The following is a 25,895-nucleotide window of genomic DNA, read 5'->3' on the forward strand; positions in this document are numbered from 1 at the left end:
GCAAATGCCTTCTTTGGGACTCCTAACTCTGTGTGCAGCATGGTTGAAGAATGGGATATTCCTGTTACAGATACATCGGGCACATCACCAACTCCCAACGAATCAAATCCAATTGAATGCTTTTAACCCTAAAACTTTTAGGAAACAAATTTATCATCTTTGCTAAATTAGAAGACACAATGGGAGCCATATGGTAGTGGTGATCATATTTCCCAAATTATAAATTTATGGCATAGAACCTGAGGAATGCTCATCATGGAAACAACAGGAGTGAAAATTTAAATGCAAGCAGTGTGGGCCCATATGCTCTATGGCTACCATGGCTGCCTGTCCCATTCAAGTGGGATGTGTTCAGAGGAAGCGCTGACTCTGGATGGCGCCCCCTCATGGCAAGGAGGAGCCACTGCAGCTCAGAGAACTTTTAGCTTTTCCATGTTTTTCCATGTTACTTTGATCGGGCTCTAAAATAAAGTCCCCTGCGGCCGGGCGCGGTGGCTCACGCTTGTAATCCCAGCACTCTGGGAGGCCGAGGCAGGCGGATCACAAGGTCAGGAGATTGAGACCATCCTGGCTAACACGATGAAACCCCGTCTCTACTAAAAAATACAAAAAACTAGCCAGGCGTGGTGGCAGGCACCTGTAGTCCCAGCTACTCGGGAGGCTGAGGCAGGAGAATGGAGTGAACCTGGGAGGCGGAGCTTGCAGTGAGCCGAGATTGCACCACTGCACTCCAGCCTGGGCGACAGAGCAAGACTCCGTCTCAAAAAAAAAAAAAAATCCCCTGTGTTGTCTCCTGACTGGGAGGTAAACTCGTATCTCCTGGCAGGCTGCTCCGAGAATCTAAGTCTCAAGTTAAATGAGGCAGCAGTGCATACAAACAGACTAGGAGGCCTCCACCAACATGGGGCTACCCGCACAGTGAGGGCCCTCCCAGTTCTGACCACCTTCCTCTCTATCAGCCCATCACAAAAACCCACCACAGGCGTGAGCTGCCACTTCCTAAGACGTCCTAACCCCAAGCCAGGGGCTGCCACAACCTCAGCAGAGTGTGGTGTGTCAGGCTGAGACACATCCTCTCTCTCCAATGCAGCCTCCCCAGAAAACCCACAAGCAGAGATAGACAGGACAACCCTCTCTGGAGCTGGGCCACGTAAACAAGCGAGCTTCCATGAGGAGCTCTGGCTGCCCTGTGGTTCCGTGTGAGACTCTAATCGGCTGGCTCCCGCTTGAGACTGGCTCTACCTGTGTGACCCCAGACAGCTCATTTAACCTCTCTCTTCTCTGTGCCTCCAATTTCCTCTTCTGTAAGACGTGATGTTGCTGAGTGTGGTGGCACTTGCTTGTAGTCCCAGCTAATGGGGTGGCTGAGGCAGGGGGATCGCTTTAGCCTAGGAGTTTGAGGCTACAGTGAGCTATGATAGCACCACTGCACTCCAGCCTGGGTGACAGAGCAACACACCATCTCTTAAAAAAAAAAAAGCGCTGTGATGCAGATTCATGAGTTCAAACGCTGGCCTGGCACAGAGTAGACCCTCAATACAGGCTGGTTATTACGTCACTTATCATTACTAGGGCACACTCTCCTGAAGCTAATTTCTCAGGCGTCGCTAAGTCCTTGCCCAGGTAGTCACTTTCCTAAGAAACATGAAATTCTTCATCTGGGGCTATAAAAGATCTTGAACGGTGGAAGAGAACAAGCCCTAGATGTGGAGTCAGAGAACTAAGACACAGGTAGAACCTATCACTGAACTTTGCTGCGACACCCGGGCCAGGCCCTTGACTCTCTGAGCTTGTTTCAGTCAGAAACAAAACAGATCGGCTGCTAAGAGTCTTTGCCTTGTAAGGGTGCTGTGAGGATCAGAAGGGGTCACTCATGTGACAGCTCAGCCCGCCTGGCCAAACTGAACAGCAAAGACCTAGCCCAGGTAGAAGAGAGGGGAACACAGCCGTTAGTTTCGCTAGCCTTGTCCCGCCCCTATACCAAGGGCAGGGAACATCAGCAGGGCCACCTCAGTCTAAGCACAGCAGCATCCCCTGAGAGAGGGTCCAAGTGCTGCAGCCTTGTCCTTACACACCATGAAGATGGGCCAAGAAAAGGGTAGGTTGATGAGATCATCTTCTGCGGAGCTCTCCAGGTGAGGAATCTGGCCTCCCACCTGCATGCTCCAAGGGCTGGGGGTGCAAAGAGACTTCATAATCACCAGCATCATCTAGACACCAGAACCACCAAGGACTATAGACCTATTTCCTGAAAGCTGGCTCTTAAATTTGCTCCTTGTCCGCTCATTCTCCTCCAATACCCAATCTGAAACCGCTTCCGGGTTACCTTCCCCACGGAAGGTCCCACAATCTTCAGGCGGACTCCACTTTCCCGAACACTGCCTCTCCCCTGCCAGCCCCAGCTCTGATACCAGGCCTGGTTCCGCCTTTCTTCCCCGCCTCACTGCCCATCTGCTGACTGGAGCGTCCTCTCCTCCTGCTCATCCAAATCCTACCTGGCCTTTAGAGCTTTGCTAAAGGCTCGCTCCATGGAAAATGCCCTTCCAGATTTCTAACCCACATGGACGCCTCCTTTTCTTCCCAAAGTCATTTCCTTAACATGAAATCTGCCAAACTGTGTGAACAGTTCTGGTGCCTACATACCCCAAGACAAAAAACAACCTCACTCCACTGAGAAGAGGAGAACTTAGGCCTAGCTTTCCTTCCTGGAATGACACCTTGTATCACCTCTCTTCCCACAACCACGACCCAACTTTACAAAGATTTCAATGGCTGAAATGCCCCTTGACTTTCCCTCTTCTCCAGGCAGAGGCCTCCCAGGCCCTTGCTATCATCTGTTTGTCTAAGTCCTGGTGAAACTGCAGCTCCTAGAACTAAGCCTGAAGCTCCAGAAGTGGGTTGAGCAGTACAGAGTTGCTGGAGCCATTCCGTATCCTGAGCTGGGCTCTGTAATGCCACCTCTGGCTAATACACTTGCAGTCTGCACTAAGTCCTCACTTACTTTATTTGGGTTGCTTTTGCCTCTCCAAACAGCCTGGAGTCATGTTCTCTTACATCCTCCAGAATGCTTGGCACAGACATAAACCTGCTGACTCGCCCGATGATTTTCCCCAAAATCAGGGCTGAACTATATATGACATGCTTATTCACCATGGCTAAGATTCTGAATATAAAACACCTACTGCCTTATTCAAGCCAGCAGGGTTATGGGCTCTGAGAGACACCAGGCAACAAAGACACCAAGAAAGACATGTCAAAATCATGGAAATGTCAGAAGCAAAATCCATCAGGTCCAATGATGATCTGACTACTGTCTGATGCATTCTTCGCTAGGCCTAGGATATAAAGCTTGGACTAGGGACACCACGGGCCATCCATCCTAGGAACCCAAGTCCTAGGTGACTCCCCTTGGTGCTAGCACAATAGGACAAGTTATACATTAGTAATGACCTCCATTCATGATGTGCCTTCTTGAAAGGCATGTATGCCTATGAGTCAGTGACACTCTTGGCTGACTTGCCCATCCATTTGAAATGCATTTTGATATCTAGTATTTCAGGCAGAGACCAGGTTAAACCAGGCTCTGTGCTGCCCCTTTTCACTGTGGCACAGACAATACCATTTGATTTTCCTCCTGGGTGCACAAAATGACTACATTTCTCAGGCTTCCTTGGAGTGAAGTGGGGCCATTGTGTCCGACTTGTGCTCTCTCTCACCCCTTAAAGCAGAAGCTCTAGTGGGGAACCACGAAGCCCTAGAGCGGGGATTCTCAGTGTGCTCCCTGGACCAGTAGCATCGGCATCCTCTGAGAACTTGTTGGCAATGCAGATTCTCAGGACCTTTCCTCTGGAGGTGGGGACCCAGCAATGTATTTTCACAAGTCCTCAGGTGATTCTGACACTCCAAGTGGGAGCCACCACTCAGGAAGACAGCAGAGCTCTTAGACAGGAAGATCTGGGTTCCTGAATGAACAGGCAGTGCTGGTGCAGACTTGCATTGGACCGTGACGGGGAGAGAAATCAACTTGTATTGTGCTAAGCCATTTGGGGTGTTATTTTGAAAGTGGTTATTCTGTCCCTACTGAAGCAGTAATCATCACCAGCTTCATGTCCAGTCTACTCAGAGGGCCATTTCCCACCTGGGGTTTTCTAGCATCAAAAGCTGGTAGCACAAGCTCTCTGGAGTGCAGAGAACCAGGGTTATCTTATCCTGCCTGGAACAGCCTGACCGGGAACCTCTCTACCCACTTCATTCATTCCTTCACAGTCTGGCTGGTATGCTACAATGGGTGAAGAGGAAGTCACAGAGGGCCAGGATCAGAGAGCAGCTGCTGACATTAATACATTCCTTCTACCCTCAGCTCCCTGGCACCCCAGGCCAGCACCCACCTGCTTCTCAGTTAAAGGTGTCTGAAGCCTGCGTCTGGCCTTAACTCACAGAGAGTGAGTATCAGGGACTCTGCCTGCAGGTCCCGCAGGCCAGCAGCTATGACTGCAGAACAGACCGTGCCCCAGATCACGTGCCAGACCTCATGGAGAGGCTTGGATGTCCATCTCCCATCTGACGAACAAGCTCGGTTTTGAGGGCCTCGTCTCTCCCTGCCATCTTTGCTTGTCCTCTCCAACCGAAATCCCACTTAACTCCTTCAGGCGCCCCGTCCATCCTGCCTCCTCCCCATGTCCACCAGCTGCTCCCTTTTCCCCTGTCCTTTGGCAGGATCTGAGACTCCCAGTGTGGCCTTAGACACCACAGGGCCCGCCCCATAAGGTTTCAGTTTTACGCAAAGTTCTGCATCTCCCTCCCTATTGAAATACGGATCTTGTGGCAGGGACTGCATTCAGCATGCCTTGTACATACCCCTGGCCTTGGCACTGAACACAAGACACTTGTTAAATTGACACCCACTCAATGCTTGCTTAATGGTCAATGAGTGAGGTGCCTCAAAGAGGGGCAACACCAGATGAGCGCCCTGGGAACCCTCCCTGAGGATACTACACAGGCGCAAAGGAACCAATGGTCTCAGATTTAAGATGCAGACACACGGACCAGTCACCTTAGCTGGGGACAGTTTGGCCCCAGACCTTCTCCTCCAAGCAGAATTCCTCTCCCTCTCCTCCAAGCAGAATTCCTCTCCCTCTCCTCCAGCCAGCCTTTGGCTCCCCTGGGATCATTCAACTACAAAAAGGAATGCTTCCCCTTGGCTCTGGGAGCTGCCTGGGGTTCCCTGTGTGTGCTGAACCCTCTCCCTCTCTCCTGGCCACCACACAGTCACACACATAGTTCTCTTTTTCCTCCGGGCTACTTGCTTCCTTTTGCTGCTGCCCCCAGCAGGCGGACCCACGCCCAGCACGGAGACACACCCGTACCTCTGGGAGCCTCCTATACCTCCTTCTACCCTCCAAAGCAGGGCCTTTCCCCGGGGCCGTTTTGAAGGCTGTAGTTTACTCACTTACACCTAGCTTTTGGCTATATGCCAAGTTAGACAAGGAATACATTCCCTCTGTGCTACCTGCCCCTCACATGCACACGCTGGCTACTCTCATTGGGCGGGTCCATCTATTTACCACTTCTTCCAGCCCTCTCTCAGGTGCTCCCTGCTCTCTGCACCTCTTTCTAACTCTCCTCCCTAATACCCCAAAAGAAGCCCCAACTCAGGAGGGGTCACAGGGCAGCTGGCCTCTTAGGTCTATGAAACCTGAACCCACCAGCCTCCCCCTTTTCTCCTTCCCTCAGGAACTGCAGAGGAGAAACAGTTGACTGCTCCAGTCAGCAGAGCCACTCTGGATGCCAGGGGAAGGCCACCGTCTGTTAGGGGCCCTTAGGAAGGCTGGGGCTAGGAATCATGTGCTTCAGACCTGCCAGGGAGGAAGCAGTCTAACTACTCGCTATTTGCTGGCTGTGAGACGCTCGGCACATCATGCAACCTCCCAGCACCTCAGCTTCCTTACCTATAAATGGGACTGGTGACAGGTCCTAACCTATGTGTTGGGGCTGCTACAGATGACACGAGTGAATAAATACAGATACTTGGAACGGGCTCCTGGTGCACAGGAAACACTCCAGGGTCAGCTGTAACTCTTATCGTGGTTGTTATTTCCTCAATCTTCACTTTAGGAGGTCACTAGCCTCTGAAGAACGTGAAAGGCAAGGAGCAGAGACCATCGTGAGCCAGGTGGTGTGGAAGATTCCAGTGAGGTCTGTAATGTGGATAACTGACAAGATTCACCAGGATGGGAACCACAAGAAATCTGTGTGGGGTTGGAAGGCACATTTGAGGGGTATGATAATGTGCGGGGTGTAGCCGTCATGAGGCTGCGATGGCTGAGGGTCAGGCAGGTAGACACACCCTCCAGGTAGCTGGGCTCACACACTGTTCAACAAAAAGAGCACTTTGGGGCACCGTAGCTCACATCTGTAATCCCAACATTACGGGAGGCCAAGGCGGGACAATCACTTGAGGCCAGGAGCTCAAGACCAGCCTGGGTAACATACAACATAGCAAGACCCTGTCTTTACCAAAAAAAAAAAAAAAAAAAAACCACTTTGCAGATCAGAAGTTTAGAAACTCAATACTAGATTCTCAGCCTCACATCTCCCTCCCCATCTCTCAAAGGAGATCTTCTCGGCCCTCTCCCCAGCCGGTGCCCCCTGCCCCTTTCTCCAACAGTCCTTGCAGCTGTTCCCAGGACCCGGCTAAGCCATGTCCTGGGCAGTGACACCCTACACAGGAGGGCAAGACACCCCCTATGTGTGAAGCCATTAACAATTATTAAAAATTAACCCGAGAGATCTTCTACAGCTACAGAAAGGCACCCAGAGAAAAGTGTTCAAAGAACAGAGCTTTAAGCCTTTTTTTTTCATTCAGCAACTAACAATAGTGATGACTCAAGAGAAAGGATATATTTCTTTCTTTCAAAAAATGGTAAGAAATCTTTTTTATGCACTTGCCATGGAAAATGCCTAGCTCATCAAATTCCTTGTGCTAAAAGGAGCTAAACCAACACCACAGCAGGGCCTCCCCGTACCAGCCCACTCAGCCCTGTTCTAATCCTAATCCCTGCATAGCAGCAGGTAATGGAGGGTTTCAGTCTGAGGGGTGAAAGGTGTGAGCAGAGCAAGGGAGGGGGCAGTTCAGCTCCAGGACTTAGCCAGAGCCCCTTGACTGAAACTCTCTTTTTGATGGCTCTCTACCACATGTAGTGGATTATGTTAGGTTTTGGAGGGGGAAGATGAGAACAAAGGCCCAAATCTGAGAGATGACCTAGTATAGAGGTTCTCAGAGTCCCATCTGGGACCAGCAGCATCTGCATCACCTGAGAACTTAGAAATACAAATTCTCAGGGCCCCACCCCAGAATCCCCGAATCAAACACTCTGGGAATGGAGCTCAGCTTGTGTGTTAACAGGCTCTCCAGGAGATCCGGATGCATTTGAGAACTATTCCTCCAGGACTCAGGTTGTGTTTCATTCCAAGGGAAACAAGAAACTGTTCTGTGCCTGGCTAATAGGAAACAAACCACAGGTGGTCCCAATTTCATTCCCTAGGTCGTATCATTTTGAACTCAGGGTGAGTGGCTCTATTGATTTTAACATGGCAATAAAGGCAATTAGTCTCTTTTTGCAGTTAAGGAGCAAAAGACAACAACGCCTGCAGAAGCCAGTGGCCCTGGAGGGAAAGCAGCTCAGAGGTGGAGAGAAGCACCACCTCTGTCTTCCAGGAGCCCTCCCTTATCAGCCCCAGGCTCTGACAGGTGGGTAGTTACTTTCTCTCCTCTCAGGTTAACCAGCCCCTTTCTTCCATCCATACTCTTGACTGTCTCCCTAAACTCCACTTCCCTTTGAAACAGGCTGTAGGCAGGAGATCCAATCACAGTGGGGTTGGCTGAGGCTCCAAAGTGACCCCCACCTTGAGACACCTAAGACAAGAGTGTCTAAAATCACAGCCCTGCCGCCTGTCTTGTCTCCGTGGTTCTCAAAGCTCAGACAGGATGGGTGGCAATCATGGCTGAGCCAGGGCTTCAGTGAGGCTGCACCAACTTCAGATTCTAGGCCGTAGAAAGGTCAATTAACACTGGCAGGCCTCAATTTCCCTGTCTATAAAATGGACAAATAACCATCTAGTAAGTGCTCATTAAATATCAGCATTTCTGGCCTGAAGAGAGAGCCCTCTGAGTGGGAGCGTGAAAGGGCCTAGATGCCAGGATTCCAGCCCCGCTGTCTTCCACACAGCTGTCCCCTTCCCACCCCTGCCACCCTGCTCCTTCTCCAGCTCCTTCTGGAGACCTGGGTGGACAGGAGGAGTTCAGTAAATAGTGTGAATTAAGGGGAGATAGATGGAAGGAAAGAGACACATGAACCATGTATGACTCAGGCAAAGACTGAATCGATCTGTGTTGGTATTTGAGGGGGAAGGAAATGGCTAAACAAAACAAACTGTGTTTACCACCATGAAAGGAAGCCCAAACAGTAACCAGCTAATGGCAGGTGAAAACACAGGAAATTCTGAAAAGTGTGTAAGAAAGGCACTGTGTTTTTTAGTTCTAAATAATTCAAATGGTTCAAAAGCTTACTCCTTTCCCCTCTAAAGAGCTCACTGTCCATGGAGACGTCTCTGGGAGCGTAGTGTAGCCCTACCTCATACCATTTTTTTCCTCACCTGGCAAGGTCCCTGCTTTTTCTCAGGGCTCGGGGACCCTGCTCCTGTCTTCACTGATCTGCTTGCTCTCTGTCAGTATCACTGGTTAACAAATGACTCTATATCCGTTCCACAGAATGGTGTGCAGCCATTCCAATGCTTACTGCAGCTACATGATATCTGTGTTCTGTCGTCTTCATCTTACAATGCCTAGAACTTTGAGGGAAATCATTATATAATGAAATGAAGAAACCACCAAAACTGTGTACCTATGCTTTGATTTTAACCATATAAAATATGAATTCATCAGAATAAAGACAAAGATAAGACTCAAATGAAAACAGTTTGTTAGGGGGTAGGATTATAATCGTCTTTTCCCTTTTTTCATTTTTTTATTTTTATTTTTTAGAGACAGGGTCTTGCTCTGTTGCCGAGGCTGGAGTGCAGTGGCGCAATCATGGCTCACTGCAGCCTCAAACTCCTGGGCTCAAGCAATCCTACTGCCTCGGACTCCCAAGTAGCTGGCACTACAGGCATGCACCACCACACCTGGCTAGTTTTTTATTATTTTGTAGAGATGGGGTCTTGTTTTCTTGCCCAGGCCACTTTCAAACTCCTGGGCTCAAGTGATCCTTCTTCCTCGACCTCCCAAAGTGCTGGGAATACAGGCATGAGCCACCACTCCAGGTCTCTCTTTTATATAGTGTGGTGGATGTTGACTTTATACTTAAAATTTTTTTAAAACATATGGCAAATATTATAAGGTGTTTGTGCCCCACACCCCTGCCACCAAATTCCTGTGTTGAAATCCAATCCCCAATGTGATGGTATTTGGAGGTGGGGCCTTTGGGTGGTAATTAGGTCATGAGGGTGGAGCCCTGATGAATGGGATTAGTGCCCTTATAAGAAGAGGCCAGAGAGCTGGCTTGTTCTCTTTCCACTGTATGAGGAATGCAAGAAGTCAGCAGTCTGCAACTTGGAAGAGGGTCCTCACCAAAACCTGACAATGCCACCACCCTGATCTCACCCTCTATCCTCCCAAACTATGAGAATAAATGTCTGCAGTTTATAGTCCACTCACCCTCTGGCACTTTGTGGTTGGATTTCTTTCTTTTTTTTTTTTTTTTTGAGACAGAGTCTCGCTCTGTCACCCAGGCTGGAGTGCAGTGGTGCGATCTTGGCTCACTGAAACCTCCACCTCCTGGGTTTAAGCGATTCTCCTGCCTCAGCCTCCTGAGTAGCTTGGATTACAGGTGCCCGCCACCACACCAGGCTAATTTTTGTATTTTTAGTAGAGACAAGGTTTCACCATGTTGGCCAGGCTGGTCCTGAACTCCTGACTTCAACTGATCCACCTGCCTCGGCCTCCCGAAGTCCTGGGATTACAGGCGTGAACCACTGCGCCTGGCCAGCACTTTGTTATAGCAGCCAGAATGGACTAAGATGTCAGGCTTCCAAAATCTACTGATTTTCCCATGGAATATACAATTTTCAGAAAAGCATTATTTTTCTAGGATAATGAAGGATGAGAGAGTCATAGCCCATGTGAGAACTACTTACCTGGAGACACCAAAGCCTTTGGAGCCAGAGACATGAAAGAGGATGCGAACTTGCCATGGGGACTCCAGACAGTGGAATGGAGGAGAAAACAACAGCTAAATATAAGGGAGAAATTCCCTACAAGTGGAGCTGTCTAATAACAGAATTGCCAAGGTCCAGTCTCCTGACCATGAAGATGTATGGGAAGAGGGTATTAAATAATCATCTACCTGCAGACACTGGGGAGCTCAGGTGCTTCCAGATCTCATTTCATACCACAACAGGCTGCAGTGTAAACATATGGTCAGTCAGCGGAGGACTGAAGCCTCAAACTCAGATGTCCCAGGGCCTGGACTGCTGCTGCACGAGAGCTACACCAGAGCTTCCAACCGGTGCTTCTTTGCATGCCCAGGGTTGGCTGCCTCCAGCCTGTTGGCTCACCCCAGTATGCCCTACAAATATCATCATTTTCCACCCTTGCCATGAGACAGAAAGGTGGGGAGTACCTCTTATCACAGCAAAGAGGAGGAGATGGCTTCCTACAAAAGCTAGTAAATATTTCATCAGAAGGAAGTCTGTCTTCACAGGAATTGTCCCAGCTAGACTTCCAATCCCTAACCCTGGTTTTAAGAGATCCACCTGATAAATGCGTCTTCAGGAACAACAGCCAAAAAACAAAGACTGACCTAAACGTGGCTGGTGACAGCGAGAAAGGGAGGAGAGCCAGGAACCGCAGAGGGCCAGCATTGAGAGAGTCCAAAGTATTGGTCACGCTTCCATATCCTGGCTCATGTTACAGCCAACTTTTGTTTACCAGGCCTACAGTCCCTCTTCCTGTCATTCCCAGCTTCCTATTTTAATGTTCTTTTTTTCTCTGTTCACTACTCTCTAGGCAGACAATGAATACAGATAACAGAGACAGTGAAAAAATTCAACTGAGTTATCTGCTACTGGGGATTACCTGATCCATCGGGAAATCACAAGTTGACAAGAGGACAAAGAACGGGGTGTACCTCATTGTTGTCGATTTGCTTATCTCAAGTTGCACCCACCCCCCATCCTGGCTACCCATGCTCAAGCCTATGACCAGGAGGGAGGGGAAGCACTTGCCCCCGTGGCTCCCCACTGCATGGACGTTATCAGGGGTCTTGCTGGATGGTGGCCGGGCACCTGTTACTATCCTGTGGAATTTACACAGCTAGGCATGGTCAGAAAGGAAATCCATGGTTCAAATTTTTATCAAAATTCGGATAATTTTTCAGCTAGCTCAGCCATCCATATGCTTTCAGGAAATAACAATTGTGGGGGCAGGGGGTGATAAAGCAGGCTTCAAACTGATTTAAACCTGATCCCCTGTCCAAAGAGCATTGTACAACTGAGCAGGTGTCTCCATTCACACTTCCACCCTCTCCAGTTACATGGCAAAGGGCTCACAACTCCCAGACACTGAGCCAGCCAGCATTCACAGAGAGCCCACTGTGAGCTGCGCCAGGCGGGCCAGGGACAAGGATGTCACATGGCACTGCCTGTGCCATGTTACAGTGAGGGTTTGGTTGAGGCCATAAGGCAAATCAACAATATCAAAGACACAAAATCACACACATAAACAAAAAACCACACACTTAAACACAGTAACACTTTGAGACGGTCATGTCCAAAAAGGCCTCAGGAGCTGGTCTAATATGAGGTCCGGAGGAAGAAAGGTAGGGTCGGGCAGGGACCTGCAGTGACCCGAGGATGTAAGAGCAGAGGCTGGATGCCCCAGCAGGGCCCAAGTGTGAGAAAGCTGGAGGCCCTGGGCATAGACTGCGAAGAAACCAGTTGGGCAGGAGTGAAAACTGAAGAGAAATGATGGTTGTCGGGCAGAGTCAGGGGGATGCTATCCCATGAGGAGGCTCTCAGGTGCTAGGCTAGTGAGTTCAGACTTGACTCACCAGTCAAAACACAGGAACACTGACCATCTTACACATTGCACACCAGCACAGAACAGCCACAGAAATGGGGGAAGGCCCATTTTTGGAGTTGACAGTGACCAGCTAAATGAGATGCATGTACCATTGCTGAGCCTCATACCCACCTGCCAGGTGGGCAACATCACCTCTTTTTTGGAAGCGAGGAAACCCCATTAGCCTTGAGCCTTGCATCACATTTCCAAATGACTCAGTGGTAGCCATGAAGTAGAACGAACCCAAATGATGAATGGATAAACAAAATGTAGTATATCCATATAATGCAGTACAGTATTTGGCAACAAAAACGGAGGAAGTGCTGATACACACCATGACACAGAGGAACCTTGAAAACACCAGGCTAAGTGAAAGACACCAATCACAAAGACCACACACTGTACGATTCCCTTTATATGACAGGTCCAGAACATAGAAAAAGAAGGCCGGTGGCTGCCAAAGGTTGGGGGAGAGGAGAACAAAGTGACTGCTAATGCAGTGATGAAAATATTCTAAATTTAGATAGTGGTGATGGTTGCACAATCCTGTGAATATACTGAAAACTGCTGAATTGTACCATTTATAAGAATGAATTCTGGCCGGGTGCGGTGGCTCACGCATGTAATCCCAGCACTTTGTGAGGCTGAGGCGGGCGGATCACAAGGTCAGGAGTTCGAGACCAGCCTGACCAACATGGTGAAAACTTGTCTCTACTAAAAATACAAAAATTAGCCAGGCGTGGTGGTGCGGGTCTGTAATCCTAGCTACTCAGGAGGCCGAGGCAGGAGAATCGCTTGAACCCAAGAGGCAGAGGTTCCAGTGAGCCGAGATCGCGCCATTGCACTCCAGCCTAGGCAACAGAGAGAGACTCCATCTCAAAAAAAAAGAAAGAAAGAAAAAAAAAGAATGAATTCTACAGAATGCAAATCTCAGTAAAGTTGTTGTTTAAAAACTGGCTTAAACCAGGCACCGTAGTATGTGCCTATAGTTTCAACTGCTCAGGAGGCTGAGGCCAGAGGACCCCTTGAGTTTAGGAGACTTCGAGATCCCTGTCTCTCGAAAAACAAAAACTGGCATAAATGTATTTGCGATTCCCCTGCCTTCATATATAGGATATGTGTGATTCAATTTAATCTTTATTAATAATTCAATCAATAGGTACCCTGTGCTGTAATCAAAATCATGCGCCCCTCCTCCCCGCAGAGTGCTTCTATATATCCCCCCATGGTGCTTTTCTGTTTTTCTGCCTCCTGCCTGTCTCCAGTGCTCCCTGTCAGGCTGTGGGCCAACACCTACCTGCTGTTTGGAGCCCCCCACCCCCGCCGTACCCACTCCCCTGCTCCTCCACACCCCTGCAGCTCAACTGTGCAAGGGCAGGTCTGTGCTTGTGCCAATGCTCAGAATGAATAGTTTCAATCAGTCACCCGGTGAGGCCCCTCTGCTCAGACAGAGCAGGAAAAGATGGGGAGAAGACAAGCTTGTTATCTTCATTTTCCTTTTGAAAGGAATATTTATTTGGCAAGTTTAACTTTTCTCAGGAAATAAGGTGTGTGTGGGCAAAGGCGGGAAATTTCGATCTTTTAAAATACTGCTGCTACTCATTTATTCATTCTTTTAGAAATGTTTCTTGGGCACCTCCAGTGTGCTGACACTGTCCGGGTGCTGGGGTAGACCAGTGAACAAGCCCTTGTGGCGTTGCTGTGGTAGCGAGTGGAGACGGGCAATGACCAATGATGGCAGGGGTGCTCTGGAGTCAAATAAATCCAGGAGAGGGGTGAAGAGGGCTGGAGGTGGGGTGGACGCTGCAATTGTAAATAGCGTGGTCAGGGGAGGCCTCACTGAGGAGGTGACGGTTAAACTAAAGGAGGGAAGAAGTGGGGAGCAAGCCTGCAGTTGTGAAAGGATAAAGAATGTTCTAGGTGGCCGGGTGTGGTGGCTCACGCCTGTAAATCTAGCACTTTGGGAGGCCAAGGCGGGCAGATCACCTGAGGTCAGGAGTTCAAGACCAGCCTGACCAACATAGTGAAACCCCGTCTCTACTAAAAATACAAAATTAGCCGAGCGTGGTGGCGCCTGCCTATAATCCCAGCTACTCAGGAGGCTGAGGCAGGAGAATCGCTTGAACCTGGGAGGCAGAGGTTGCTGTGAGCCGAGATCGCACCACTGCACTCCAGCCTGGGCAACAGAGCGAGACTCTGTCTCAATCAAACAAACAAGAATGTTCTAGGTGAAGGAGGCACAGAACAAGTGAAAGGCCGTGTGACAAGAGTGTGCCAAGTGGGTTTGGGAATAAGAAGTATGGATCAAACAAAGTTGGTGTGGGGGTGGTGGCCACAGGGGCCACGGGGAGGTCAGCTCAGTGGGAAGAATTCTGCCTTCTCTCCAAGGGAGAGGAGGGCCGACCATTACCTCAATGGCACCCCATGGCCCTAACATCATTGTCTGATGCTTGTTGGTATACTAAGCTGGACATGGCTGAGTGGGATGTGAGGTGGGAAGCACTGCGGGGCTCCCCTGGTGGACACGTGGCTGCAATCAGGGCCTTCTGGTGGCAACATCAAGGACATATTTCAAACAGGCCTCGGGGAGGACACTGCACATCTCATTGGACGGTGCGGGAGAACACCTAGGAGCAGTGAAGACTGAGAAACTGGTCTCCCCAAGGTCTACGAGGACTCAGGCAGTAACCCGGGATGTGTTTAGGGCAGTGTGGGGGGAGGGGGGAAGATAGGAATGGTTATCCCAATAGGATAAAAACAGTAGCTACTGAGGTACCAGGGACACTTGACATGTACACGGTAAACTCTACATTTTACAAGAATCTGGCAAAGGAGATGTCACAATTCCCATTCTGGAGATGCAAGATGGAGGCTTGGAGAGTCCAAATTATTTGGCCAAGGCTGCAAAGCTAGCAGGCAGGAGATGGTCAACTCCAAGCCCCAGCCAGCCTCATGTCCTGGCTCTATCAGTGAAACTGCATAGAATTGCTAACCATCAACTATTTCTGACTTATAAAAATGGCTTATAAAATTCCACATGAAATTACTTATACAATTTCATATGAACCCTATGAAGAGGACTGGCTTTCCCAATATTTACCCACAACAGAAGCTCTGAAGGACTCTGACAAAGGCAGATCATCTCATTCACGTCTACTGCCAGGTCCTGTGAGTAGCAGTACACACCACAAAGCTCTCAAGCCTGGCTGTGGTCAGAATCACCCTAAAAGTTGTTGTGGATTCCCAGTCCTGTCCTATCTGGAGCAGAAATTACAGGGGTGAAGCCCAGGATGTGCATTTTAAAACAGCACCCCCAAATCATTCTGACATAATCCTTCCCATGTGGTTTGGCTCTGACCCCACCTAAATCTCGAATTGTAGCTCCCATAATTCCCACGAGTCATGGAAGGGACCCGGTGGGAGGTAACTGAATCATGATGGCAGGGCTTTCCCATGCTGTTCTCGTGACAGTGAATAAGTCTCACGAGAGCTGATGGTTTTATAAAAGGGAGTTCCCCTGCACATGCTCTCTTGCCTGCCACCATGTAATATGTGCCTCTGCTTCTCCTTTCCCTTCTGCTGTGAGGCCTCCCCAGCCATGTGGAACTGTGAGTTCATTAACCTTTTTTTCTTTATAAATTACCCAGTCTCAGGTATGGCTTTATTAGCAGCATGAGAACAGGCACCTTCCCAAAGTCTAAAAAACCAACAGCCTCATTATTCCTTTGACAAGCGGCTACAGAACTAATTTCAAGATATGCACTTTCCAAGATGTCCCTAGGCAGGAAAATCCAAGGAAATTCTTTTGTCCACAGCCCATCTGTTGTCTTTCTGTTGTGGTTCCAGTCGGGGAATGGCTGCAGCAAGGGAGACTGCATCACACCTACTATGTGCTGGCTTCCTGGGCAGACGGGAAAAAATCACTTTCAAAACTCCACTCTGAGTGGGTTTCCTGGGCACCATTTTTCTTTCTTGGGATGTCCGGCTACTAAGATCTTTATGAGACAGAAGTTTCTCCAATTAGCAGAGAGAGAGAGAGAACGAGAGAGAGAGAGGAAGAAGAATCAGAGAGAACCCTCCCCCTTTACAATAAGGGAAGAAGTCTTTGGATAACAGCAGGAAGGCAGTGGCAAAAGGAACCAAGGAAGAGCTACTGATTATAATTGGAGGCTCTGGCTTGTTTTAGAACACAGTGGCATGGCACCAGGAACAAACCCATGATTTGGCACTCCAAACCCTGAGCATAGCTATTTGCTCCTTAAATTTTTTTATATCTCAATTTTCTATATTGCTCAATTTTCTTTTGATGAATATGTATGACTTTTATTCCTCCAAAATTGACTTGATTTTACAAAGTGAGATTGCTCACTTTGTTGAAAATGCCAGGCTTGATGCTTCTGAAAATGAAATCCACCTATGGAAGATACAGTCTCTGCCCCAACCCTAAGATGACCCAGCAGAGCAAAGTCAGCTCCAGTCTCCACAATGAAGGGAAGGTGGGGTACACAACTCTACTCACTGGGCTGCAGGAGCTATTCCAGAGAGTGAGCACACTGCTGGCCCTTGGGATCTCATCCTCCTCTCTCTGAAATATTCATCTTTCAAGGCTATCTTGTCATGCTCTAGATCCAAGTTTGCAGAACGCAGGTTTATGCAATATCAACTTTTAGTAACAAGAAAGTATTGTTGGCTCTTCTTTTTCAATTTGGATCTTTCACAGTTATCTCAAAATGAGTTTAACTATCTTGTGCCGAAGTAAAACCTAAACATTATCTTAAAAAATCCTGATTGCCAGGCCCTTGCATTCCAGGCTAATGACTACTGTAATTATAAATTCCAGTCTGTGCTGGACGAGTCTGCCAAGGAAGAACCCAGACCAGGGCTGTGTGGCCCTGCATCACGGGAGCTGGTTGTACTGTCACCTAGCAAGCACAGATGCAGGTACATGGCAGCACGGGTGCCCAGAGCAGACCAAAAAATACAGCCTTGGTTAAAAATCCCTCCCCTCCCGTTGGCTAGGGAGACAAGGCCTCTGCACTGAAACAATTAGGGAACAACACAATATGCTTTGTCTTGTTCACCAATCACACATAGATAAATGACAGGTAGAAGTTATAAGATAATACATCCTATAAAAAGGCAATTGTGTTTGATTGTGAGGTACATATGAGAAAATGTGCACTTTGGGAGGCTGAGGTGGGAGGATCACTTGAGCCCAGGAGTTCGAGGTTGCAGTGAGCTATGACTGCACCACTGTACTCCAGCCTGGGCAACAGAGCGAAACTCCATCTCATTAAAAAAAAAAAGAAAGAAAGAAACTGTGGACAGCAGGCGAATCTGGAGTTCAGGTCATCAAAGCCAATGTTGTTAGGCCAGCATGCTGGGGGGTAGAGTCTGGAAGGAGGTAGAAGCGCACTAGGTGTGTTCAGTGGGGAAGGTTCAGAGACTGCTGAATGAAGGACTGATGAGAAGGAAGGCTGACCTGACTGAGTGAGGTCAGATGGGGAAAGCCTTGAGAGTTACACAGGGAAGTTTAGACTTGGTGTGTGAAGTGAAAAGGAGCAATTGTGGCTTTCCTAGAAATGAAGTTATGAAATGATGGTGTTTTTTGGAAGATGAAACTGACACTAATGGGCAAGGGAAGTTGAATGGAGGAAATAGAGGCAGGAGGTTCTCAATCAGATTTATTCTGTCCTGGGATTGCAGCAACCCTGTCCTCCTGCCACAAGTTTAGTTTCAAAAATCATATTTAGACTGGGTGCGGTGTTTCACACCTGTAATCCCAGCACTTTGGGAGGCCGAGGTGGGTGGATCACATGAGGTCAGGAGTTTGAGACCAGCCTGGCCAACATGGTGAAACTCTATCTCTACTAAAAATACAAAAATTAGCCGGGTGTGGTAGCGGGTGCCTGTAGTCCCAGCTACGCAGAAGGCTGAGGCATGAGAATCACTTGATCCCGGGAGGCGGAGATTGCAGTGAGCCAAGATCGCACCACTGCACTCCAGCCTGGGTGACAGAGTGAGGCTCTGTCTCAAAAAAAAAAAAAAAGTCGTATTTACAGATGGACCTGTGGCCCTCCTCTGATAGCCTGTCTGGGGCTGCAGCTCCCAGGTTCAGTCCACGCAGCTCTACCAGGCAGTGGATGGTGCTCAGACTCGGCAGCACCCAGCTCCATGACTCCCCGACACCCCCACACCACCTGAGGTGTCCCCCTCAGGGACAGTGTAGGGCCTGCCTGGTTAAACCACCCCTACCCCTCCTTCTCCATCTTCACTGTTCCCACACTTACTCTTTTTTTTGTTTTTTTACAATTTTGTTGAGGTATGATTGATATACCAAAAAACTGCACATATTTAATATAGATAATTTCATGAGTTTGAACACGTGCATACACCCATAATACCATCACCATGGTCAGGGTAATAAACACATCATCACCTCCAAAAGCTTCCATGTGTCCCGTGTGTGTGTGTGTGTGTGTGTGTGTGTGTGTGTGTGTGTGTGTGTGTTTGGTAAGAACACTTAACATGAGATCGACCCTCTTAATAAAGTTGTAAGTGCCCAACTCTAAACTATGGGCACTATGTTGTACAGCGGAGTTGTAGAGCTTACTCATCTCATATCTGTAACTTTATACCCACTGAACAACACATTTCCTTCTTCCCCCATTCCCTGGCAACCAGCGTTCTTTAAGTTTGACTATTTTCAATCCCACATACAAGCAGAATCATACAATATTTGTCCTGTGACTAGCTTATTTCACTTAGCATGTTGTCGTCCAGGTCCATCCATTTGTTGTCACAAACGGCAGGATTTCCTTCTCCTTGTTTATTTTTTTGAAATAGGGTCTTGTTCTGTTGCCCAAGCTGGAGTACAGTGGTGGGATCTGGCTCACTGCAGCCTCGACCTCCTGGGCTCAAGCAATCCTCCCACCTCAGTCTCCCGAGTAGCCGGAACTACGGGCATGTGCCACCATGCTCAGCTTATTTTTGTATTTTTCTTAGACACGGGGTCTCACTGTGTTGGCCGGGCTGGTCTCGAACTTCTGGGCTCAAGTGATCGTCCTGCCTCAGCCTCCCAAAGTGCTGGGGAATACAGGCATGAACCACCATGCCTGGCTCCTTCTTTTAAAAAGCTGAATGATATTCCATTGTGTGCAGAGCCCACATTTTCTTTAGCCATCCGTCGACGGATACTCAGGTTGTTTCTGTAACTTGGCTATTGTGAATAGTGCTGCAGTGAATGTGGGGGTACAGATCGTCTCTTTGACAGTGATTTCACAATTTTTTGGGATATATACCCAGTAATGAGATTGCTGAATCATATAATTCTTTAATTTTTAATTAATTTTTTGTTTTTTGAGGAACCTCTATACCGTTTTCCATAGTGGTTGCACCCAACACTTGCTCTTGGGAGCTGGTCTTGTACCATGTGCTAGCCCCTTACCCCCCAGCCAGTCCCACATTGCTGGAATCAGCCAGGAGAAAAGGTAGGGTGGGAGAATGATACTTGCAGGTGCAGAGTAGGCGTTATCTCTGACTATAAAGGTAAGTACTTAGCTGAAAACTTTAACCAAGGAAACTGGAAGAAATGGCAAACGAAAAATAAAAATAGAAATACATGCACCAAAATTAGCCGGGTGTGGTGGCCAGCGCCTGTAGTCCCAGCTACTCGGGAGGCTGAGGCGGGAGAATGGCGTGAACCCGGGAGGCAGAGCTTGCAGTGAGCTGAGATCACGTCACTGCACTCCAGCCTGGGCGACACAGCAAGACTCCGTCTGAAAAAAGAAAAAAATACACGCACCAGCATTGCCAGATATCTAAAACCATAAAACCCAGACACAGTATGAACATTATTATCTTTTGTGGTTGGAGAATGTAGCTTTCCACTTAATCAGATGTCCTGGTTAACTGAGAGGTGCTAAAGAGACAATCAACCCATGACCAGCTTTGGGACAAAACCACCACCTTAGTTTTTGAGTGTGCTCTGGGATTTGTATCAAATGCCTTCCCATCTACTGTGATAATCGGATCTCACATTATAGGCTGCAGGAAGCCATGCCCAGCAGTGATGTCCGATCTGACTGTACTCAGCACAGTCAGTTCCAATGTGCATGGGAAGGATGGGGCAGGGCTCCTGGGTACCCCCATGCCCACCAGGCTAAGACCTTACCCTACAACCCTTACCACGCCACCCAGGTCTAGTCAGGGCATCTCTATTTATTCCTGACCTGTCCCCTCATTGCCTATGAGGCCTGGAGCTCTTCTCTGAACCCCTGAGGACTCAGCTGGTGCCCTTGTGCCCTGCCCCTCATTCACATTATTCCTGCTCTCCAGCCCAGAGAAACATACTCTGCTCCCAAGGTCTAGCCCCAGAGTGCTTGTGCCTGCGAAGCAAGAGGCCACTGGCACCCAAGACTCCTGCTGCAGTGCTCCAGATCCAGGCTGAGCCCTGTAAATAATAGCCTACCTAGCACTGGACTCCAAATACTCTGGGGCTCAGCCCTACAGTCAAATCTCTACCTCCAGCCCCAAGGCTGACCAGACAGGTGACTCAGGAGGCAGATGTTACAACCACCACTGTGACCTGAGGCTAAAGGACAATTTAACAGAACTGATGCAAACTCACTGCCATTTGCCTCCCGATCAAGTTTTAAAATAAGTTCCATAAAACAGCTCTGTATCTGATTGTGGTGTTAGTTACACAAATTTATACATGGGATAAAACTGCATAGACCTGTCCACACAAACTACACACACACACATACACACACAAAACATGAAGAATGGTGAGGGCTGAAGGTCTGTAGTATAGTTAACAGTAATGTGTCAGTGTTGATGTTCTAGTTTTGATATTGAACTTCAGCTACATAAGATGACACCACTGGGGAAGCTGGAGGAAGGAGTTCTCCCGAATCTTATGTCCTATTTTTGCAACCTAAGTCTATCATTATTTAAAAATAAGAATTAAAACAAAAAACAAACCAAGTTCCATAAACCTAATGATCTACAGCAGATTATTTTCACATCAACCAGGGCCCATGATCTGGCACCATACATGTTTTTCCAGGCCGCCCCAAACAGGTCTTCCAACCCCAGCTTTAGCGTTGTCAGCCAACCAGCCTCAGCGTCTCCAACACACGCCACTTGGGCACTGGAACAGGGTTTGCACATTTCCAGAGTGACCCAGAAGGTCACGTCTCAAGGCAAGTAACTCTGGAAGGAGTGGGTATTTATTTTGCCTGCAGCTCCTCTCAGCCCCACTCGAGACTGACTGACCAGGGACAGGGACCAGCTTCCCAAGAAGGATCTAACAGGACTGGAAGGCAGATTTAAGGCTGGGCTTGTTCAAAAGCTTCTACCTAATCACCTAATCTCTGATGTCTTTGAAAAGAAGGCAAGCCGTAGTCTACACAGGCGCACACGTGTGCACACACACGGCAGCCTCAAGGAGCCAAAAAGAGGAGCTGTAAATTTAACTATTAATAAATCAAGCGATGGTCAAGACTGTAATCTAGAGTTATCTCCACTTAACAGGATTTATTCACTGACTGGGAACAGGAGACAGTTACTATAAATGCAAACCAAGGATCCCTATCCTCTTCAATGCCACAGACCCCTCCTTGGTAGGCTAGGGAAGCCCACAGAGGCCTCCACAGAATGATGCTAAATGCACAAATTAAATACACAGCATTGCAAAGGAAACCAATTACAGTAAAATGCAGTTATCAAAATATTTTAAATTTTCCACCATGGTAATATTTAATTAACATATTAAATAAGACCTAGCAGCAAATCTCATAACAACCTTAATTCTGAAGTATTAAGAATTGCTAAGGATAACTGTATATCAAGACATCTACAATGACTCTACCACACTGTAAAAAATTAACTTTGCTTTCATGTACCCATAAATACATCGGCGTACTATGTACCCACAAACATTTTTTAAAAATTCACTTTGCAATTGCTATTGGTGACAGTCATGAGTACTGTTAATGTCCCTGTGGTTTATAGTCTACATTCATAATTGAAGAAAATGCCAATTTTCAGTTAGTGAAAATAAAATGTAATTTCTTTCCATGCAGGTTTTTGGAGCTTCCCTGAATTCTGTCTGTGGGCGGACTCCAGCTGAGAGCCTCTGACCCCAGCGGTTGATACAGAATAGCTACGGGAACGGAACGCCTCCTCCTCTCCATAACCCTGCCACTCCCCAACCTGTTCACTAATGAGATGTCCATTCCAAAGTAGCCTCGCTTTAAAACAAACCCCTCTTGTCCAAAGAGTTTTCACAATCCTCTCCAGCTGATGTTTAACACTAGCCCCTGACCCCAGCCTTCATCTTAGGCAAGAGGGGCCCATCTCTCACAGTTCACCTCTCCCTTCAGCCACTGCTGCCACTGTGAGGAAATTAGGGGAATTATATTCATCTCTGGAGGAGCCCGAATGCAAACAATCATCCTCTGAGTGTACCCAGAAGCCAGGGAGCAGACGCCAGTCAGTGGGCAGGTTCATGCTAAACGCTGATAGGCAACCAGCCCTGGGCTCTGGTGTTTTGAGCAATTTGAGGGTGAGAGTGGGTGTAAAGAAAAAAAAAAAAATGCAGCTACCCGTTAAAGGCTGCAGTCAAAGTGGCCGGCTTGGAAGATATTTGTTACGGGTTGAATTGAATCCCCCTCATACACCCCCAACAAAAAAAGTTATGTTGGAGTCCTAACCCCCAGTACACCTCAGACGGTGACTTTATGTGGAGACAGGGTGTACTATGTACGTGTACTATGTGGAGACCCTGTCTCCACATAAGGAGATAATCAAGTTAAATGAGGTCATTAGAGTAAGCCCTAATCCAATAGGACTGCTGTCCTTATAAAAAGCAGGAACAGAGACAGACACCCACAGAGGGAAGACTGTTTGAATACACAGGGAGAAGGCAGCCCCCTACAAGCCAAGGAGAGAGGCCTGGAGCAGATCCCTCCCGCACAGCCTCAGAGGGAACCAACCCTGCCGACACCTTGATCTCGGACTTCCAGCCTCCAGAGCTGTGACACAATGACTCTTTCTGTTGTTTAAGACTCCTAGCATGTGGTACTTTGTTATGGCAGCCCTAATAAATTAATACAAAAATACAACATTCAAAATCAAACGTATGGCCTGAAACAAGGAAATCTTACTTTGGAGCTTATCACATCCTTTATGTTTGCCCACTGATAGATCTGAAATTAGATTCTGTTCGGAGTCTGCTTCTGGTCGGGCAGGAGGGATGGTCCGAGGCAGGTCTGTTGGATGATGTGACTGGGTGTTGGAGGGGCATAGGGAATCCAGGAATGAACTGCTGGCAACTCTACCACCAGCCCATGGTCTTAAGGGGGAGGGGGGCCAATACCTCACTAGGCAGGGATCTGTTTAATCCTTTCATTCAGATATTCAGTGAGGAGCTTTCAACTAGAGCAGTGGTTTGCAAACTTGGCTGCATATTAGAAGCCCCTGGGGAGCTTTTAGAAAATTCCAGCAAAGCCTGAGCCCCACCCCAGACCAGTTGAATCAAAATCTTTGTGGGTGGAGGCTGGGCATGACCATTTCCAAAAAGCTCCCCAGATGATTCAAATGTGCAGCCAGGGTTGAGAGCCACTGGACCCTATGACCTTGGAGGGCCTTTCCTTCTCAGAATCCGGCGAGAGTGCATTTTGTGTTTATTTTAGTGGTTCTGGGGAGCGTGCTCTGGGGCTGCCTGGAGTCTGGTTTCCTACAGGTTCAGTCTACGGCGCCCTTTACTGGCTATGTGTGGATGAGTAATTCTGATGAACAGCGGGGAATGGTGGGAAAAAGGGAGCTGAAAAGGACTTTTCTCCCTTTCACTAAAACATCAATTCAGTAAGCTTGTGTTACAAAGCTCCTCCGTGCCAGCAGCTCAAAGGTGAACCAGAACCAAATGCCCAGACTTCTAGAAGCTCAGTCTCATTCCAGAAACAAACTGACAGCTGCTACACAAAACGGGGCACACCACAACTCATGTCCTTATCAGTGTCCCTGCGGCAGAGGCTCAAACACCCCCAAGGCAACCGAAGGTGACCCCAGAGATGGTCTTAAAGGAGAAACAAGAATGTCTTCCATGGGGACGAAAGAATATCAGAAGGTTTGACCCATGATGGACTAAAATCATTCTGTTTGGCTAAAAATAGAGAAAATACGTCTTCACAGACCAAGAAAATTTGAGAACCACTGCTCGAGTGAAGCTGGTGTTTAATAAGGGGTGGCCTGGCTTGGGTAAAGTAATGCCTGACCTTCCAGCAGGGGCTGCCTTCTACCTGGATCCACAGAGCAGCCTGGGATCCCACTGTGGCCACCCTACCTGTGTACCAACTTTTAAAAGTGAGCTTTGAATAAATGTATGTTCCAGGGCCCCATGTCCAGAGATTCTGGGCACAGAAGTCAGGCATGTGAACTTTCTTTTTTTAAAATTATGTATTTTTTTTTTTTTGAGAGAGAGGGTGTCCCTCTGTTGCTCAGGGTGGGGTGCATTGGCGTAATCATACTTCACTGCAGCCTCAAACTCCTAGGCTCAAGCAACCCTCCTGCCTCAGCCTCCAGAGTAGCTGGGACTATAGGCATGCATCACCACATCCAGCCAGACATGTGTATTCTGATTTTTTTTTTTTAAATCTCAACTTTTGGGGGAACTTCAGGGCACTGCTCTCCAAACCTCTATCTTGAGGGCAGACCACCAGGCCTGTGGCCCAACACCTGGCTTGCCTTGCTGGGCCTGCCTCGCTAGACCCTCAGCCTCTGTTTCCCATGTGGGACTGTTCCCCTGGCTCCCCCTCCGGCTCTGTTTGATCACCACAAGCCTCTGAGCTCTGCCTCGAAAGACCCAGCCACGCCCAGCCCTGCTTCCAGCCCTGGCTCCTGCTCTCAGGCCAGCATCCTGGCACCAACCTGACCAAGTGGATGACCCTAGAGTGCAGGCCCCACCACAAGTTAATCACCACAAACCCGCAGGCCACAGTGTGGAAAGGCACTCTCATCCTTTTACCCTGGACCAAATCTGCACAAAGACAGAAACAGGGACTTCTGTGCTCCTTGAGCTTCACGTGTTAACCTGGCTCCCCAGACCAAAGACCAACACCGCAGGGGTGAGTTCATCCTCTGCCAACAGCAATCTTTCCCTTCCTCTGAGGCCAGCCATCCCCATCCCAGGAGGCAGGGGAAGCAAGCCTGGGGCGGGCAGGAGAGCTCCCAGCTCAGTGAAGCAGCTCCACCCGCCCCGAAGCACCTCCCTTGCTCACAGCTCAGAGCCCAGCTTCTCCCTGCTGCAAAGATAACTGCAGCCTTCAGACTGACTTCCGTGCCCCTCTAGCTAGGGCCCATCACTTCAAGTTCTGGCGCCAAAAACAAAGAAAGTAAATCACACTTCATAGACTTTATTTACCTTAAAAAATTCCTGAGTTCATTCATGTCTCCAAACCACTAGAGAACCTGAAAATTCACCAGGAAATTGGGCAACTGCAAGTCATCCTGGAGACTCCAGAGTCAACACTTCATTAAATGAGAACAATCTGGTTCATGCGTTGAAGCTGTTACAGTAATCAGGGCGACATGGGCAGGGGAAGCGATTTTTCTGAGGACAAGGCATATGGTCAATCCTTAGCTCTACGGACGCTGGTGTATTCCCAGAAGTCGGCCCACTAAGGGCATGCATGTACCTGTGGGCCAGTGGACTGTGGTCCCCATTCCTCCACACGGACAGACCCCAACAGCCACCCCTGTTTTACACCAATTA

The 25,895-nt window shown here is 48.4% G+C and overlaps 1 protein-coding gene across 1 annotated transcript in view; it reads right to left on the minus strand.

Annotated features, from left to right (window-relative positions):
- The window catches only part of TCF7L1 (transcription factor 7 like 1), a 174,159-nt gene that overhangs the window by 120,765 nt on the left and 27,499 nt on the right, over positions 1–25,895 (minus strand). The gene's annotated exons all lie outside the window — the stretch shown is intronic.

The sequence above is a fragment of the Gorilla gorilla genome, chromosome 12 (genome assembly GCF_029281585.2).
Source record: "Gorilla gorilla gorilla isolate KB3781 chromosome 12, NHGRI_mGorGor1-v2.1_pri, whole genome shotgun sequence".
Lineage (NCBI taxonomy): Eukaryota > Metazoa > Chordata > Mammalia > Primates > Hominidae > Gorilla > Gorilla gorilla.